The sequence below is a fragment of the Falco punctatus genome (genome assembly GCF_963210335.1).
Source record: "Falco punctatus genome assembly, chromosome: 1".
NCBI lineage: Eukaryota > Metazoa > Chordata > Aves > Falconiformes > Falconidae > Falco > Falco punctatus.
In genome coordinates this window covers 82579283-82596706 of record NC_137580.1, presented here as the reverse complement: position 1 = coordinate 82596706, position 17424 = coordinate 82579283, and the positions used below count along the sequence as shown (strand labels likewise).

Genomic DNA, 17424 nt, shown 5'->3' with positions numbered 1-17424 from the left:
TGTTTAGGAATGGGTGGCTGCTTGTTACTTGTTTGGGATTTTGCAAGTGATGCATTCTAAAGCATCTTACAGCTTTAGAATCTTACATCAACCGCTGGCCAAAGTTGATGGGAATTTTTTTGTATAAGCAGGAACTCCATGTTATACTGCATATGAAGATGTCAGATATTATTTCAGAATAATGCAGTTACTAATGATCTACAAGAAATGGAGTAATTATCTTGAGTTAAAGTTAAATCACATGTAAGAATAATTCCTTTAAGAAATTTGGTACTTGGTGACATACTGGTTCATTATCCTAGATGAGTCTGATAAAAGAATAATGCAGGTATTTCAAACTTTCTTTTGTCCTTAAAATTCACCAGATTCTTTTACGAACTGCCTTTGAACACTTTTATTTCTTTTTCCTTTTTTTTTTCAGTAAAAGTAACTCCTTCAGGGGCTGATAAATAATGCTCTCTATTACAGAGACCTACATGTTGAAGTGTTGTTTTTCTGAATAGCTGCTATTATTCAAAATGAGAATGAAGCCAGTCTTTGCTCTTAACAAAAATGACTAATGTCTCTATTTTCTTTAGAAACAATGGAAGATGGCCATTTGGGAGGAGAACAATTCTTTATTAATTTCCCTGAAGAAATCTGTTCTTATGCAGCAGATTTGACGGATAACATTTAGTGATTAAAAACAGTTGTAAAATATATATGGTACCAAATTGTGGTTTTGTACATGTAACCTCTGCTCAATAGAGAGTTTAAGGATGACGATGAGGTCAGGATCTGTATATACATGCAGGAGAAAGAGACAGCTGAACCAGTTAGGAAAAGAAAACGAAGGTAAGAGATACATACATACATACATACATACATACATACATATATATATATATATATATATAAAATCAGAAGAATGGAAGTGCAGAAAGGAAAGGATGTCTAGCACATTGGCATGCCTAAAAGAAAATCACTGTAGTGGCTGACTTATGGAAATTTACTCAGTGCTGTTCCCAAGGTTGTGGACTAGGATTGGGGTCAATTCAGCTGTTCTAGAAATGAATGGGCAGGAGGGGAAAACAAGTGTGTCATGTAACAAAGATTGCATGCTGCACCTGGGAATGTTAATAGTCAAAGCTGAACCTGTCTGAGCCCTCGCTGCTGCTTCTGCTGTGAGTAAACCTACACCTGCCATTCGAAATATAGAGGAAAGCCACTGTCTTAACGATTTTGTGGCTGGTATTATGAATTTTAGATTTTATTTTCACTTTCAATATAGGTTGAATGAGCCCAAATCTTGCCAGTTTTTGTTACAGAGACTGACACTTTCTTGGAAAAAAAGTTTGTAGTTGTGAAGTACATATCCTAAGGAGATTATCTAAAGCCTAAATTTCTTGTTAAGGACAGGGGACATAGGCTTACAAATATTTTTCGAAGAAAAGAACCCTGACTTCATTTGCTTTAAACAGACTAAGACATACCTGTGAAATTCCTTTCATCTGTGAAGTAACTATTTCTTTGCTGTGAGGCAGCTGATCTTTTTCAAATATATTTAATAATGGAACTCAATTCAAGTACGTATTACTTGCTGAATTTTTTTTTGTTTCCCAAGCAACATGATACATTACTATCACTTCACTATATAACATATCACCCTGAAATCTGTGTGTGCTTTATCTATTGTGTTCTCCAGTTTGCTAAATTTGTACTTCTCTGATGTTGGCAAAAAGTGTGGGAAATTCTTTGCATCCCACAAATCAAAAGGGATGGCTGACTTATTTAGAACATAGTTCTTTTCTTCTTACCTATGTTATTTTTGCATGTGTATACTTGTTACATTATTGAGTTTAAACTGTATGACACCTTATTTATGTTCCTTAATTGTATATACACAATTATGATTGTATTTTCAGTGCTGTGAAATCTACTGATGAGATTGCTACTATTTTTAGAAATGAAAACAACTCAACTATCGTAATACCTCAACCAGCATTATGTCTATAGTACATGTACAGATACAATTTAAAAAGTAATTAATGCTAAATATACATAAAAAATTACAAGTGATGGAATACTTGAGACCAGTTATATCATTCTTGCAAGTACCTTTGATTATGTTAGGATCCTGCCTAGAAGGTATCAAAATAAAAAGTGATGTTTTGCTACTTTTAAACTTTTAAATGCTTATGTTCTCATTGGATAAAGTAAATGGTTTTTATCTAATATTGGAAGGTTATCTTATTGCAGCAGCAGGGAGTATTGGGAAGGTGAGCAAAGTGAAGCTTTGGAAAGAGGGAGGAAAAAAAGTCACCTAGGTGATGAACCCACTCTTAAGGAAAAGGCTGCTAACAGTATCTACTAGGTAAAAACATCAAAATTGAAGTGTGACTGAATGACAGTTAGCTTTATATATAACTAAATTGTGTGTATAAACACACATACACATATATATGGATAAAATAATACTAAAAGTAATTCTAGTGTTTCATATGTAAGTACAAGCTACCCTAGATTTTAATGAGGGGAAAAAAGTCATTCTGTCTTGGGATTATGAGGAACACCCCTACGTTTACACAGGTCTGAGGTGTTATCCTGTTCTCTCCAAATTTCAGTTTACTAATCTGTCACTCATCATTTTGTCCTGCCAAAGCAGTCCTTTGCCACAATTCCATGTTTACCAACTTGCTCCCATACAGTCTTCATTTGAAGACTGACCCTCACTCTAGCTTCTCTGGTTTACCCACCGCTACAGGTGGCTCAGGAACTCCCAAGTAGCAGAATCTAGCAAACACTGTCTTGAAAGAAGTTAATGCTGCTGAAAAGTCAGCTGAAAACCTATTTGGTCCCAAAGAAATCCCACCTTATAAAAAAAAAATAAAAATCTTTTGCCTCTGACGCTTGGTAGCCCATAGTATCGTGACTCTTAGAACTACCCTTAAGTAGTAGAATTACTTCATGTAGTCCAGATTCAAACAAAGCGTCTAAGACGCAGGCTTCTAGAAGCTAATCATCCTTTTCCTGGCTCCAATAAGCAAATCACGTGCTAGCTATTAACTTGATATTAGAAGTGGCAGAGACCGAAGAAAACTCGGAAGTCTCGCCCGCCACCCTCATTTGAGCCAAACCCCCACTCTTTTCTGAGCACCATTTTAAGAGTACAATCTGCAAGAAGGTGCCAGCCTGATAACTCACCGCTATTAGATATAGAAAGCATGTACCTTTTTATTGTCTGACAGTTGTGTTTATAGTAAAAACTGATGACCCTCTCCCCTGACCTCCCCCGCACTCTAGTTCGATCCTATATGTTTTTACCAAGCCAGTGGTGCTGAGAGAGCTCCCCAGTCATCGAGACTTAGTGTTTGCCTATGCTTTCAAATTAAGTGATACAAATACTAAACTGATAGTAACCTGCACCCTCACAGGAGGTACTGTATTAAAAAAACCCAACATAATAGTTCAGGAATATACACACACATGCACACACACACTCTCACACATTTAGTGTTGGGCTTTGGAATCACATGTGCTATCTTGAAACCTTTATTACCATTTTGATTTTTTTTTCCTTCTGTTACTTCATGTAAGCTTGTTAAGATTTCTCTTGGATTTTTTTTTTACAATACCAGTATATGCAAAACTGTAATCCATATCAAATACTTTTAATTGCTGCACAGTTTTGTATCACAGTATCTCATCTGGTTAGGAGTTGGATTTTTTTTTTCTTTGTTTTCTTTTGATGTAGCTGTAACTGCTGTTGTTTCAGTGGTACGGTTAAACAGAGCTTTAAAGCAAGATAGTATCTCTCTTCTGCAGATTAATCATATCTATAAAAGAATTCTGAATAAGAACATATCAGAGGTTTGAATGTCTTTTATTGTTCTTGATAAAGTGATACAGTTTCGTGTGTTACAGGTGTACGTTATTTTAAATATTTAATTGTGCAAGTTCTTAGCTTGCTAGGTATAATTTAGAAATTACTATAAGAACATTCCGTACAACTGTCTAAATAGTCAGGATGCACAATGCTAACTGTAAAGGCTATAATTAAAAATGGAGGAGAAATATGATAACATTTTAATGTGCTGCATCCAGATTGCAGCGAAGCCTCAAGAATAGGATACAGTTATAAGCAGTTGGGATATATATTTCACTTTAATAATACTCTACAGTGTACTGCTACACAACCATGATGACTTTTGCATTCCCAGTTCTGAAGTCTGGTGACAGTGCAACTAGTTGTTACTTGCTGTCAAAAGACATCTCAGCCTGTGTCAATCATGGGTAATTCTATGCATGTTCAGCTTCCCTTATAAAACCAGTTCTACCCATCTCTTGCTTTGAGTTTCTTTAGTGATCAGTAACTGGTCATATTTTATTTGATTTTATGTACTTTGAAAGCATCTTCTATTATCTTCCTGTCCGTTTGGGGACCCTGTTGCAATCTCCTGTTTTTCTTAACAGCCTTCAAGTTGTGGTTTTCTGATAACAGAACTAGTGTTTGTTAGCACAGCCTAGTCACGTATGTAGCCTTATTCTAGGATCAGTTATTATTTTACTCTATAAAATAATACTCTATTAGAAGACATATCTATATGTTGATGTTACAGATGCAGTGCTTTAGTAAAGACTTTTTAAAATTATGGTGATATCACTGATGCATTATTAGAATTTCTGAACAAATGGCAACTTGAATTATTTTCAGCTTTTGTGGACTTTTGTTTATAAAATAATTGCAGTCTTTTTCACTATTTAGTTGGCTGTGTGATACTTTTTCACTTTGTCTTAAGCATATAAATGTGCTTGGCTTTTGCTAGTGAATTTCCTTGAGTATAAAATAATGGCCTATGGTACTGTCTTACAGTTTTCTGTGATATATGTAAATCAGAATGTTGAAGACACAAAGTTGGCTCCAGTGTTATCTACTTGTGTTATAGAACTGACTCCTCCGAGTGTTGGAAAAACGCTGTATTGAGTTGGGTTTCAGAGAAACCATAAGAGTATATTTGCAGAGGGAAGGAAGCGAAAGAGTTTTGTTTTATTTGCTGTCTGCTTGTGTTTACTCTTTTGCAGTAAAACCAAACAAATAATAACCCAGGAGCTTTATGCTTGTGATCCGGGTGTCGAGGTCAGTTCCAAAGTACAATGCAGGGCTGTGTGCCTGAGAGGCCACCTTGCCCTCCTACTGAGAATTCAAAGGACCCCAGGATCGGAGGTGATGGACTTGATAATGTAAATGATTGAAATAAATAGGCTTTAGGGAGATCTTAATGCTGACTCCAATTATTGACATTAGATACAGGCTTTAGCCCATTTTTCAGCCCATTTAGGGCATTCCTTCCCCTTGATGTGTTTAATCTTCAGCAGCAGTAGCCATTATTCAACGTTTGTTGTTAATCCTTGTTTCATGACTCACTACATGGGATCTATTCCTCCCTGGTCTGGCCTGTTTCTGTTAACAGTTCTGCTTCTCAGAGAAAAAAATATGTTTCAGCCCCAAAGGAAACAGGTGTTCAGTGACCACTCAGAATTTAGTCCTGTGCTAATGAAATACATATGACTGAGTGGCTCAGTTTTGGAAGAGAAAAAGTGTGTATGTCATTTTTTCACCTTCATGTGCAGAGTACAAGATCTGCTAGCTCACTTGAGCCTCACAGCCCCAGATAAGTCTTGGTCATTTCTGGTGGGTTTTGTCCCATTCACTAGTGAGGCATGATGAGCTTACGTAAGCACGAACGCACAAAACATTTTTGAGAGTTAAAACAGCAAAGCTGACACTTTACTGCCTGCAAAGCTCTTTTATTTTTTTTTTTTTTAAATAGTTGAATTATTGCCAAGTGTTACTTTTTTTGTAATTTCATTGTTCAGGTGCTGCATATTTTCTTTTGTCTGTCAAATTTCCTCAGTCAGGCTAAGGCAGACAAAAAACTCAAAACAGCCCTCAAGGCAGTACTTTGAGACACAGAGCCAAGGTCTTCTGGTATTTGAGAAATACCTAATATAATGGTATATGGCCTTGATTTGGGTGCTGCAGCAGTAAAATTTCAGTTTCTAAAGACTAGAACATTTCAGTTCATCTTTTAAATGTTTCTCTGTGCCCCTGTTTCTATCGGACTGTAGCGCTCAACCTTGAAAACTGTTGACAAGGTGCAGTTGACTAGCGATTGGAGGTGTGCAATTCCAGCAAAACTAGCTTTGATTTCCCTTCAGTCTGGACTCTTAGTAATTGATTAGAGCCAAGGAGATAGGCTTTTTCATTCTGTTCTGTGGCTGTCGGTATGTTCAGTATGTTTATCTGAATGACTTTTTCCTTTTATTGGAGAATGCTGTATCTTTTTTCATGTACAGAACAAGACTGAAGACTGGTCTAGACTGTTTCTTATCTCTGGGAATGCTTTATTTAATATAATCCATAGATTAACCCAACAGGAAACACAGATTAGGTTGCATCAAGGAAAACATGTTGCTCCTTATGAATAGATACTGACAAAACAGTTTTGAGGGACCTTTTAAATTTTCATTAGTATTTTTTACAAGGTAGGGATGATAGCATGTTTCATCTTGTATGACAGGTAATACAATTCAATTGAAAAATGTTCCTGTTTCAGTATTTTTATTTTGTCTAAATCTGAAATACAAGCTAAAGTTTTAGTACGTATATAATCATTCTTGCTTTCTTGTTAAACACTACACTGCAGTAGTTTTGTTGGAAATTAAGACATCACTTCTAAAACATACCATCAAACTTTTATGTGCCGTAGTTTGATGTACATGAAAATACAGTTAAGGAGTACTAGAAATAGAAAAAAAGTTAGAGGTAAAAATAATAATACTCATCTATGAATAGATCAGGGATTATGAGATGACGGTTAATAGCCTGTTTTGAAAAAAGTCTGTACCAACAGAGCTATATATAATTAGGTCTGAGCTGGGGAAAATACATATGTACCACCAATATATAATTAAATGCCTATATTTAATATATAAAAATATGTAAGCATCTATCTTACATACATGTACATAGAATAGATATACAAACACACACGCGTACATATAAGACCAACAAAGAGAGAAAAGTACATTTCCCATCCCATTATTTCATGTGCTATCTGCTGTTGACTTCTGTTTTTTTGCCAGACTGGTAGAGCAAAAGATTTTAGTAAGATACGGGATGGCTGTAGAAGGGAGTCACAGAGATACTGGAAATTGGGTTAAGCCTTTTGCAGCACATCCCAAAGAAACTTGCAGGATCTTTTTCCAGTTACAGCATTTGTGGCTAAATAATGGCTTACGTTGAAAAATGCTTTGTGTGCCAGCAGCATAAAAGGTAGTTCTTAACATCTTTGCTTGGTGTTGTGGTGAAGTTAGTTTTGAATGCTTCCTTATATTAGTAATATTTCCCATTTTAAAGTATCTAATGGTTTTATGTGTACTAATAATATTTTCAGTCTATGCTTTATTTTGTCTGTAGCCAGTTGTTAGGAAACTTTGCACGTCTACCTGTGTTTCTACGAGAGACTGACCAAAGGTAGATGTAGTAACCTACTCAGGTCATTCATCCAGACTTGTAATGTATTTTGTACACTTTACTACTAGATTCATAAATTCCTCAACTTAGTGGCAGGCTAAAAACTGCTGCGTTATAAGTATATGTAAGTATTATATAAGTAAACGAGCCTTTTCCTTAGAGGGCAAAGATAACAATAATATCCCAAGTGAACATTATTAAAACGAGTTTCCTTCTGCATTTTGAATCACAGCTATTTATTTAGTCCTCTCAGTGTTCATTCCTTTCTTTTTATGAAAAAGCATTTGTGGACGGTGAAGGAAATGTTCATTTTCTGGAAATCTGTAAAGCTGCACATACGTGACTGCATTGTTTTCATGTTACGTAGTCAGATTTGTGACTTGTGATTTCTAAGCTCTGTTAAAAGGGGAAGAAACAATATAAAAGATGATGATAAAACTTAGTTTGTCCTTAAGTATGGGAGCTTATTTCATGTAGGACTTGGACATGGCTTACAGTCTAAGTATGTACTTATCCAGATAAATTAATACTATGGAGTTACCTTTTGCATGCATGTATCAACTTCTGGAATATTGAAAAGGTATTCACTCATTACGGCACTTGAGTAAGGATGTGACCTCTCCCCTAGCATCTAAGGACATGCAATGCTCTGCAGACAGGGCTGCACAGTTTCACCTCAGGTTTCATAGATGCCAAACAGGATGTGGGAAACACTAGCCTTTGCTTGGAAAATTCTGTGAAAAGGTGTAAAAACATTGTAAACAAGAAAATGTCAAACAATACATACTTGTTTTTTGTTGTTTGATATTTTTTTTTTTGTGGTGGGTGTTTTTTCGTTTTTTTGTTTCCCCTCCCCCCCACCCCCCACCCCCTCAATGGAAGCACTGGGACCTGAGCAAGTATAGTGGTAAAAGTTAAAAAATATAACGAGTTGGATCAGTTATCTCTTTATCTGCTAGAGTTATTGGGTAATTTCTTACTAGTTATTTGCCAGAAGACAAAAATGCTTTTCCTAAAAGCTTGGAGAAGGTATTTGACATTTAAACAAGGTATACCAGAGTCACGGCCTGTAGGAGATACCTAAGTTAACATTTCTCAGTAACTGGAATGGGGTAATTTAAGGATTCTAAAGGTAATGCAAGGTATGTTAACCCAGTACATCAGTGAACAAAATTTATTGTCAGATAATTGATGATCTTGCTAAAATGAGTTTAGTTATCTCGCTAAAATTCACAGTACACTTGAACATACTGCCTTTTTTGTCTTTGTTTTTTCAAGTTCATTAAAAACCTACCTTCCTAAGCTTTTATCTAGGAAATGCCATGAGCGTTTAATTATGTTCCCTTGTACGTCTTACAAACTTATTCTTGCCTGACAGCATCAGTAAAACATGTTAATGGTGTGTGTCAGAAGATCAGCATTTCTTTGTGCATTATTGTTTGAATGTATAAAAATGGTGAAATACAATGGCAATAAAAATACAGTGTGTGTTAAAAATGTCCATACTGTTTTTCATAGGCTATTGTAGTGACTGCTTTTTCTAGATTTCTTTATTTTTGTTTAACGCGCCGTTATATATTAATGAGGTCTGTTGATTCGCATGGTATTTTTAAGTTTCTATGTTACTGAGCATATCTGTAAGTTCCGTAATTGCAGTAGGGCCACTAGGAGCAAAAGGACATAAAAATGCATTGAATGTGATGCTCTTTACTGATAAAAATAGGTCATAACTTGAGAAATCTTGAATCCTATCTTGAATCAGAGTAGTCTGCTTATATTGTGAATAGCTTTAACAAGCATAGCGTCTAATAGGTTGTAGTTGTATAATGATTGAATTTTTGAACAAATTGATATATATGCATATAGATTTGTTTCATACTATTTTAACAATATGCATTTTTCTGTTTTCACTCTCTGTGGATCTACTCAGTTTGAAATATTCCCCCTCCCCCATCTGGTACAAGCTACATAGGCTTGACTATAATAAATATATAGAAAAATAACCACCCAGTGTTAATATTCAAAAAGAACATTGAATGAATATCTCTATCACTGGTTTAATTACAGATTCTGAAGTGCAGCTTCTAAGTTCAGGTATTTGTTGATTATTTAAATGGAAGCCTTCAGCTTGTTTAAAAGAGAAATTTTTCTCACAAAAAAATTACAAAATAAAAAATTCTACAGATCATATAAAAATAGGTCCTAATTCTTTCAGCAAAACTTTGGACGACTACTTAAAATCTATGCAGCACTCTTTTTAAGCCGAGACCAGTAATTTTAACTGCTTCCTTTTATTATGCTGCAAATATATTGTCCTTAGTAGACCTGGGGTTTTCCTTCTATTCTGTTTTCCATTGCCACATCTGTTCTTATTTGCTTTGTAATGTTAATTATACTGTAATGCCTCTCATAATTTTTTTTATTCCTGTATTTCTTCCATTTTGGACTGTTTTCACACTAGGGTGTTCTGTATCTCCATGGCAATGAGAGGTAGACCAGAACATTGTTCTGAACCTTGGCATAAAAGAGTACTTGTCAGAAGAAACAGCAAAATCCTGTCCATATTACTGGCATGATGTGGCAGGCCTCATGATTATCTTTGTAAAGATTTTTTTCCCCGACTGAAAAATAAACAAAAACAATGGAAGGAAAAGTATAGTATCTGTTTTGTAACTGATTTCAGATTTTTCTCTTTGACGTGCTAGAAATACAAAAACTTCCAGCTTCCTGAAAGAAAGCTGACAAGAAGCACTTTTCTTTCCTCTTGCTGTTCTCAGATATATTTCAAAAATTGTTTTCTAGAAATTAAGTATGGGCCAAGGCCTTTGCAAATACCTTTCTTAGGCAGTAAGTAGACCCTTAAAAGCTAGACTGTTTCTGTCTTTGTGCCCTGTATGTCCTTCATGTCTTTCAGGTCTTCTATCCTGAACACAATACAATAATTTTCATAGCTGTATTAGACCAGGAAAAAAAAAAATAGGGGTGGTGGTGGTGTGTGGAGAGGAGGGGGGAAAAAAAAGGCAGACAAGTTACATGAGCTTCTGTCATTTGTGTAACAGTACAACATTTGAAGCAGAAGGACATTTTTCTTCAAATTTTTATTCATCACATTTGGTCCTAGTAGGCTGCTAAGCCAGTATACTATACACCATTTATTTATTTTTTTTAGCCGGAAGTGCTTCAAATACCATCAAAATTGGTACCTCCAGTGACTGTTCTGATTATTACTGGTGATTTATCTCACATTCTTTTGGTTTACTCTTCACTCAACAAGAGCACAGGATCAGGAATTGTGAGACTAAAAAGATGATAGGTGTCTTCAGGTTGTTGTAAGGGAAGAATGAGCATTCCTCACTCAGTCTTAAATGAGGAAACGAAGCGATGGTGATCTTCTTTGCAAGGCCCGTATATTATGGAGTACAATGGCAATGTAGGTCAGCCATGGTTTTATTGCTGTGGGAAGGGGCTTCCTTCTACTGAAAGATACATCACTTGCTGTGTCCCACTGTGGAGACTGTCATGAAAGAGACTTAGCAATGGCAAATTCTGTCTGGTCTCTGAATTTTCTTTTTATGGTTCTGCATGTCTGTCAAAGTGACCCTATATTTCCAGAGTTCCCTTATATCTAGGATTTTTAGTGCTATGTCTGTGCCCTCTGCCCTCCTCACATCCCCACCCCTGGCCTGTTTTGGGTTATTGTTAGTAGACTTGCTAGTAGTTTGAAAAAAGACTGTTCCCTAAGTTGTATATTGTTGCTACAGTAGATTTAATTAATACAGTAAGTTGAATAAACTGCTGAAGTTGGTATTTTTCTGTATCCGATACTGTTCTAGAGGGTTCTTGTAATGAAGTGTGTTAGAGCAAATAAAAGGTTTGACTCCCTTGACAGTGCCACCCTGCTGCCTTACAGCGCAAGGTAAAAGTGTCATTATCTGGTGCAATACAGCAAAAAAACCCTCTATGACTTTGCTTCTAAATATGTTATGGAATATGCTAAAAACCACTAAGTGGTATTTTCTTGATCAGCGTGTTGCTTCCTGTTACACAGAATTTGAATCGCACTTCCTCCCCCCCCCTCCGGAAAACTGTAAGTTTTCCCTTTTTAAAATACTGAAAAGTGTTTTTGATATGTTTCTTACTCTTGTTTCAGTGTCTTCAGTTTTGGAATTAGTATATGTGCTAATCAGTAAATGCATCTATTTCCCAATTTTAAATTACGAATTTTATATTATGTAGTCTGCAGATACCTTAATGAAAGAACGTAACTACCATATGGTCTTGCTTTTAAATGTTTGGAAGTGCCAAAACTAAAGCTGCCTAGGTTTAGTTTGTCGTGCATGCTCTATAATAATTAATGACAGTCTTTAATGAATGTTCATGCATTGTTTATACATAAGGTCCCTGTACCATTCACTGCATATAATAGAATGAAACACTTTCCATTATTTTGTTCTGTCCAGCTTGTTCAGTTTGTGACCCTAGTTTTTGATCTTGTGTCTCTCAGACCATTCTGAACACAATGATAATTTCGTCTGGAATGTTTAAATTGATCTCCAGAACACAAAATGCTTTAAAAAATACTCATGTTCAGAATAAGAAGAAAGGTAAAGAAAATGAGATGCCATTCTCCTCTTTAGTAGCGGGAGACCTGAGATAAAGATTGTAAGTGTATGCTCTTTAGAATCATAACCTTTGATCTGAGCATTTAGCAGCCTATCCAGCATTTTTATAACTTGACATACTCAAAGGATGGCCTCTGTTACCTCTGTAGAACTGGAGCACTGGATATAACCCTCGATCTAATTGGATTCTGGGGTTGATTTTAAGGATATTAATTAGTCATGCATTTGTATGTAAATTTTTCTTTTTTTTTTTTTTAAAAAGCAGACTAAGAAAATTCTAGGAATTCGTATTTAACGTAGTGTTGACATTATTAGTTTTACTGAACTTGTAGTTCTTGGTCATTTGAAAGCTGAGATGTGATTAAAACCAAACTTGTAATGATATTTTTGATGTTTATAATTTTTTTTAATTTCAAAATGGAATTTAAGGTAGACATTTGAAACTTTCTTTGTCAATAAATATATTAAACAGCTTCTTTTATTTCAATTTCTTTTAAAAAAATCAAAATTTTATGTGGCTCTTAGTGTTTTAGAGAGAAATTCTAATCAGAGAGAAAGCTCTGTATGAATAGTAGAAGTCCCGTTGGAATTTTGGGTGCTAGGTATGCATAATGTTCCATACAAAGAAGTTTAAGTAGTACACAATGACCTTGAAATAATAAGGGGAAGCTGCCAATTAAGTTAAGAAAGGCATTTTTTCAGTAAAAAGAACCTGTATGTGTAACAGTCTAAATTAATCAAACTTGGTGAATTTCTAGAAAATGTCTGTTTTGGAAAATAGCAATTTGCTAAAAAAAAACCTAAACAAGAAAAAAGTCCATGGAAATTCTTAGCCAGCTTTATGCTGGCCCCTACAGTTTAGGCTGTAGAGGTTGCCATTCTCTGTTTGGAAGATGTGGGTGAAATAGTTTGACAGTGCTTTTCTTCAGTATGAATTGAGTAATTGAGACCTAGAAATTTAGGATTGCTTTTCAGACTGTAAAGGTTTGCTTTGCAGGTTGTGTGTTTGCTTATGTTTTTTTTGCAGTCCTGTTTCCTCTACAACTTAATTATTTCTTTAAATTTCCTCAGACCTCTTCCTGTACCAGTTCTATCTTTACTGTTTGTGATTTCTTATCCTTCCTTTGCTTGCTTAGGCTTAACACCAGTCTTATGCAGTCAGTTTGTGAAACACTTCCAAATTCTTTATTTCTTTATTTTTTTCAGCTAATTTCAACTTTCTTCTTATAGCACGTCATTCCAGTTCACTGCTGAAAAAATCAGTTGCTAATGATGACTTCCTTCTCCTTATTTTCCTTCATGTGGCAGTTCCACCCTTCTGTCTCCTTGCTTACATCTTTTCTCCTGCCCAGTTATTGGTCCCATTCTACCCATTAGTCTCTTAATGACTGTGTTGTCAGAGCTTGGTTACCAGAAACTAATTTATGACTACTCTGCTTGCTTACCTTATTCCAAATGCCACTTATTGTTTGGTTTGCTCCAAGCTTCTCACCTGATCTACTTACTGCTTTTGTCCCCAGTCATCAGTTACTTCTATTTTGTTTTTCCTAGCATCCCAGTGTTATAAACTATCATATACACAGGCCAGTTCAGCTATCCAAGCAGGAAAAATAGGTGAATGAGGAAAATAATACATTGCAAAAGGACATTAGAAAAAAATTGTACCTTTTCTTTAAATATTTGGAGTTAAGAATATTGACATACTGTAAATAGTCAATGACTCAGATAAATTCTAGTTGGAAGGTACCCCTGGGGGACCTATAATCTAGCCTTCCACTCAGAGTTGGGATTGTTGCAACACTGGATTGATCAGGTCAGCCGTGGATTTTTTTACAGTCAAATCTTGAAATCCCCCAAGAACAAAAACGCCACGATCTTGATGAACAGCTTGTTGTGCTGCTGCAGTACACTCCTAGTAAATAAATTTTCTCTCTTATGCAGCCTGAACTTCTCAAGCTGCAATGTGTGTGACCTTTGCACCTTGAGCCAATCATTTGGCACTGCTGACAAGAGATGGTAATTGCTCTTCAAATGGTTGCAGGCAGCCAGCCATTAGGCTTCTCATTTCGAGACTAAATAAATCCAGCGTTCTCAAGTTCTCCTGCTGTCTACTATAACTCCCAGGCCATTTTCAACAGTCAGTTGTTTTGCAGCCTGTACCACACATTCCTTCCTATTTATTCCTTCCTAGATTCAAAACTTTTGAATTCTTATTGAAACTCATTTTTCAGCTGGACAAACCCTCAAGTTAGTGTTCTCTCTGGATTAAGCCTTTGCTGTTCATTGTCATCTGCTTCAGCTAGTTCAGTTGTTTATGGCATGCTTTGTGTTACCATCCAGGTTGTTACTGAAGATGTTAAACAAGATGATCCCTAGAATTGACTCTGGGGTGCTTTGGCCATTAGTGGGACACCGGCTGGATGCAAAGCTTTTGACCACCAATGTAATCAAATTTCAACCCACTTAACTGTCCAGCCATTACTTCCTCAGCTTCCAATTGAATGCCCTATGGGATACTATTATGAAAAGCCTTAGTAAAGTGAAGGTTTGCTATACCTACCATTCTCCCCTTGTTTACAAAGCTTTTTTCATTATAGGAGGCATTGTGGCTGATCAAGCACTGTAAATCCTTGGTGGGTCTGCACTGAGTATTCTTATCTGTCATGTGCATGGAAAAGGACTCAAAGAGGACATTTTTCCATTGATCGTACAGGAACTGAGGTGAGGCTGCCTGGCCTGTAGTTCCCTCCATCAACCTTTTTACATTTTATTTTTTAAGATGCTAGCTTTTTTTACCAGTTCCCTGTTACGGTCTACCATTTTTCATAGATATAAACCATAGTGTCACAATTGTATCAGCCATCTCTTTCAACACGCTTGGGTAAATTTTGCCCAGCCCCATAGATGTGATCCAATCTCTCTGTATAGTCTATTACTGTTCTGCCATTGTTGGTTGTCCTTCTCCACTGTGCCATTGTATGCAAAGGTCAGGGAGTAAGTTTTGCCCTTGTTGCCGACGGCTTGTGCATTAGTGAAGAGTCACCTGAGGAAATTGGGTAACGACCCTTATGAGCAAGCATGTGAAAGTCCCAGAGATGGCCACCTACCTCATATGTCATCTGTTTTTGACTCCTCTCACCTGTTAAGACCACAGATTTTGTAGTCTAACAGTCTAGGCTATAACTTCTGTAGGCTAAGAAACCTGTTTCAAGGCCGCCCTCACAAGTTGAATCTTGACAGCATAATAGGAGGAGCGTGGCCAAAACTTATTGTGTGTGTTTGCAGTGAAAAGATGGTTCATTGTGGTGTTTTGTTCTTTTTTTTTTTTTTTTTGTTATTCACAGTGAGAAATTAATTAGGGATTAGATTAGAAGCTTAAAGTGTTCATGCTTTGATACTAATTCCTTCCTTTTCAAAACATTTTCCAGTATTTTCTCAGTGTTTCTGAATATAAGCTTTAGTGAGCATTTGGTATTTCTTGGCAAATTGTTTCAATACTGTGCTATTCAACCCTGCTGTTAGTAATGCTGCTGGTACCAAATAGACAGCCTCCACAGAAATCTTAGTGAATGAGATCTGTGAAACAGGGAGAGAGAGGGCTGAAAAGTGGTGGCTCTTAGCCCAACCTCATCAATGGTGCTAGAAGCTTGAGGCAAAGAAAGGGAGTGGGATAAACATTGGTGTGGGGAGTTGAGTGCCAGAATTGTTGGAAGCAGCTATTGTTTCTAATTGTGCTTTGCCAGCCCTGTGAATATAGGCCTCAGGGGTGGCATGGTCCAGGAGTCTGGAACAGCAGGGGAGGCTGGCATCAGCCTCCCTGGAGACTTGCATTGAACAGCAAACTAGCATCCTTCCACCTGACACTCCAGCATCCCACTCAGGGAGGCTAGTGTCAAACAAGTAGGGAAGGAGTTTGCAAGGCTCAGGCTAGCTACAGGTGTTTAGGTTCTTCACTACCAGAGAAGCAATGCTGGTATGTCTGTGGTGGTTCATTATTCTGGAGTTCTTCTTGTATTGATTCTTTGACTTCCTAAACTGATCTTTAAGTTTACCTAATTCCCAGAAGTACTGGATGTGAAGTTGCACTGCCTTTATCTGTGTCTGACATATTTCATGCACTGAACTACTTCTGCTCGTTTTGGCTAAACTAATTGTATTTCTAATGGGAAAATTAATCTGGGGAAAAGGAGTCAAATCTGGCTGTATTCACCTTTCTATGTGAGCTTGTGCAAATCTTCTAGACTTTGTTTTTTCTTATTTCTCAAGTCCAAGTAATAAATCTGACTTTTTTTTTAAAAAAAAAATTAAACTTTTTTTTTTTTTCACTAAAGAAGGGTTTTTCCTCTGTGCTGCTTTGGAGTGTTAGAAAAGAATCCTTAAAGGTGGCTTCGTGGGAAGCGTAAGAGGTATCTCAGCTGATGAGGCCAGGTGGATCACGTTAAAAAGAGTAGAGAGCCAAAACATTGTCTAGGTAAGCAGTCCCTGCCCTCTTTGAGCTAGTTCTGCTCCTAGTTCTAGTGCAGGTTCTTAGTTATATGGCATCACGTAAGGTATGTGCGTATTGTCCTACAGATGAAGCAACCTATTGAATGCATCTGGGACAATTAGTAAAAAAATGTGTGCAGGAGCACATGGTCCATCCAGGCTTCTTTCCCTCACAGATGTTCTGAGACACATAAAATGCTGTGATAGTAATTATGGTGTTGGGGAGTGTGGTAGCTATCTTATTGCTTTGAATGCACTATCCTGCAGTTAACTGGCTAAACTAATGCTCCACATCTATAGGACAGAGTGCTCATGTGGCTTATAATAGATCAGATGTTTGGGCAGACACCTGATCTTTCATCAGAGATGAAAATAGGATCTGATAAGCCGATAGGTATCCACATGCTGCTGAAGAACATGTCTGTATTCTGGATGAGGATTCTAGCAGTATCAAATTTCAGGTTGAATTTCCCAGTACACAAGCATGATGCATTTTCATGGTGTAACTTAGACTTCCCCAACTATGGTTTATGTTTTGGGGTAGCACTCTTGTTAGATGTGGTTGGAGTATCTCAGTTATTTTGTGTGTGCTGCCTGTGACCCTCGTTTGTTTGTGGAAACTGCAGTGTTTAGGAGTGGTAGATTTCTCATATGATGGAAATGTTGACAGTGTCTCTTCTTTTTATTGCTGTAACACTTCTCCAGGTAACCAGCAATTTAAAGGCTCTACAGGGTAATGGCAATCTTGCTGACATTAGGCTGAAGGTTCTGGAGCAAGATCTAAGTGGGGAAAAAAAATCT

The 17424-nt window shown here is 36.7% G+C and overlaps 1 protein-coding gene across 2 annotated transcripts in view; it reads left to right on the top strand.

Moving 5' to 3' along the window:
* The window catches only part of SPOCK3 (SPARC (osteonectin), cwcv and kazal like domains proteoglycan 3), a 237720-nt gene that overhangs the window by 67447 nt on the left and 152849 nt on the right, over window positions 1-17424 (top strand). The gene's annotated exons all lie outside the window — the stretch shown is intronic.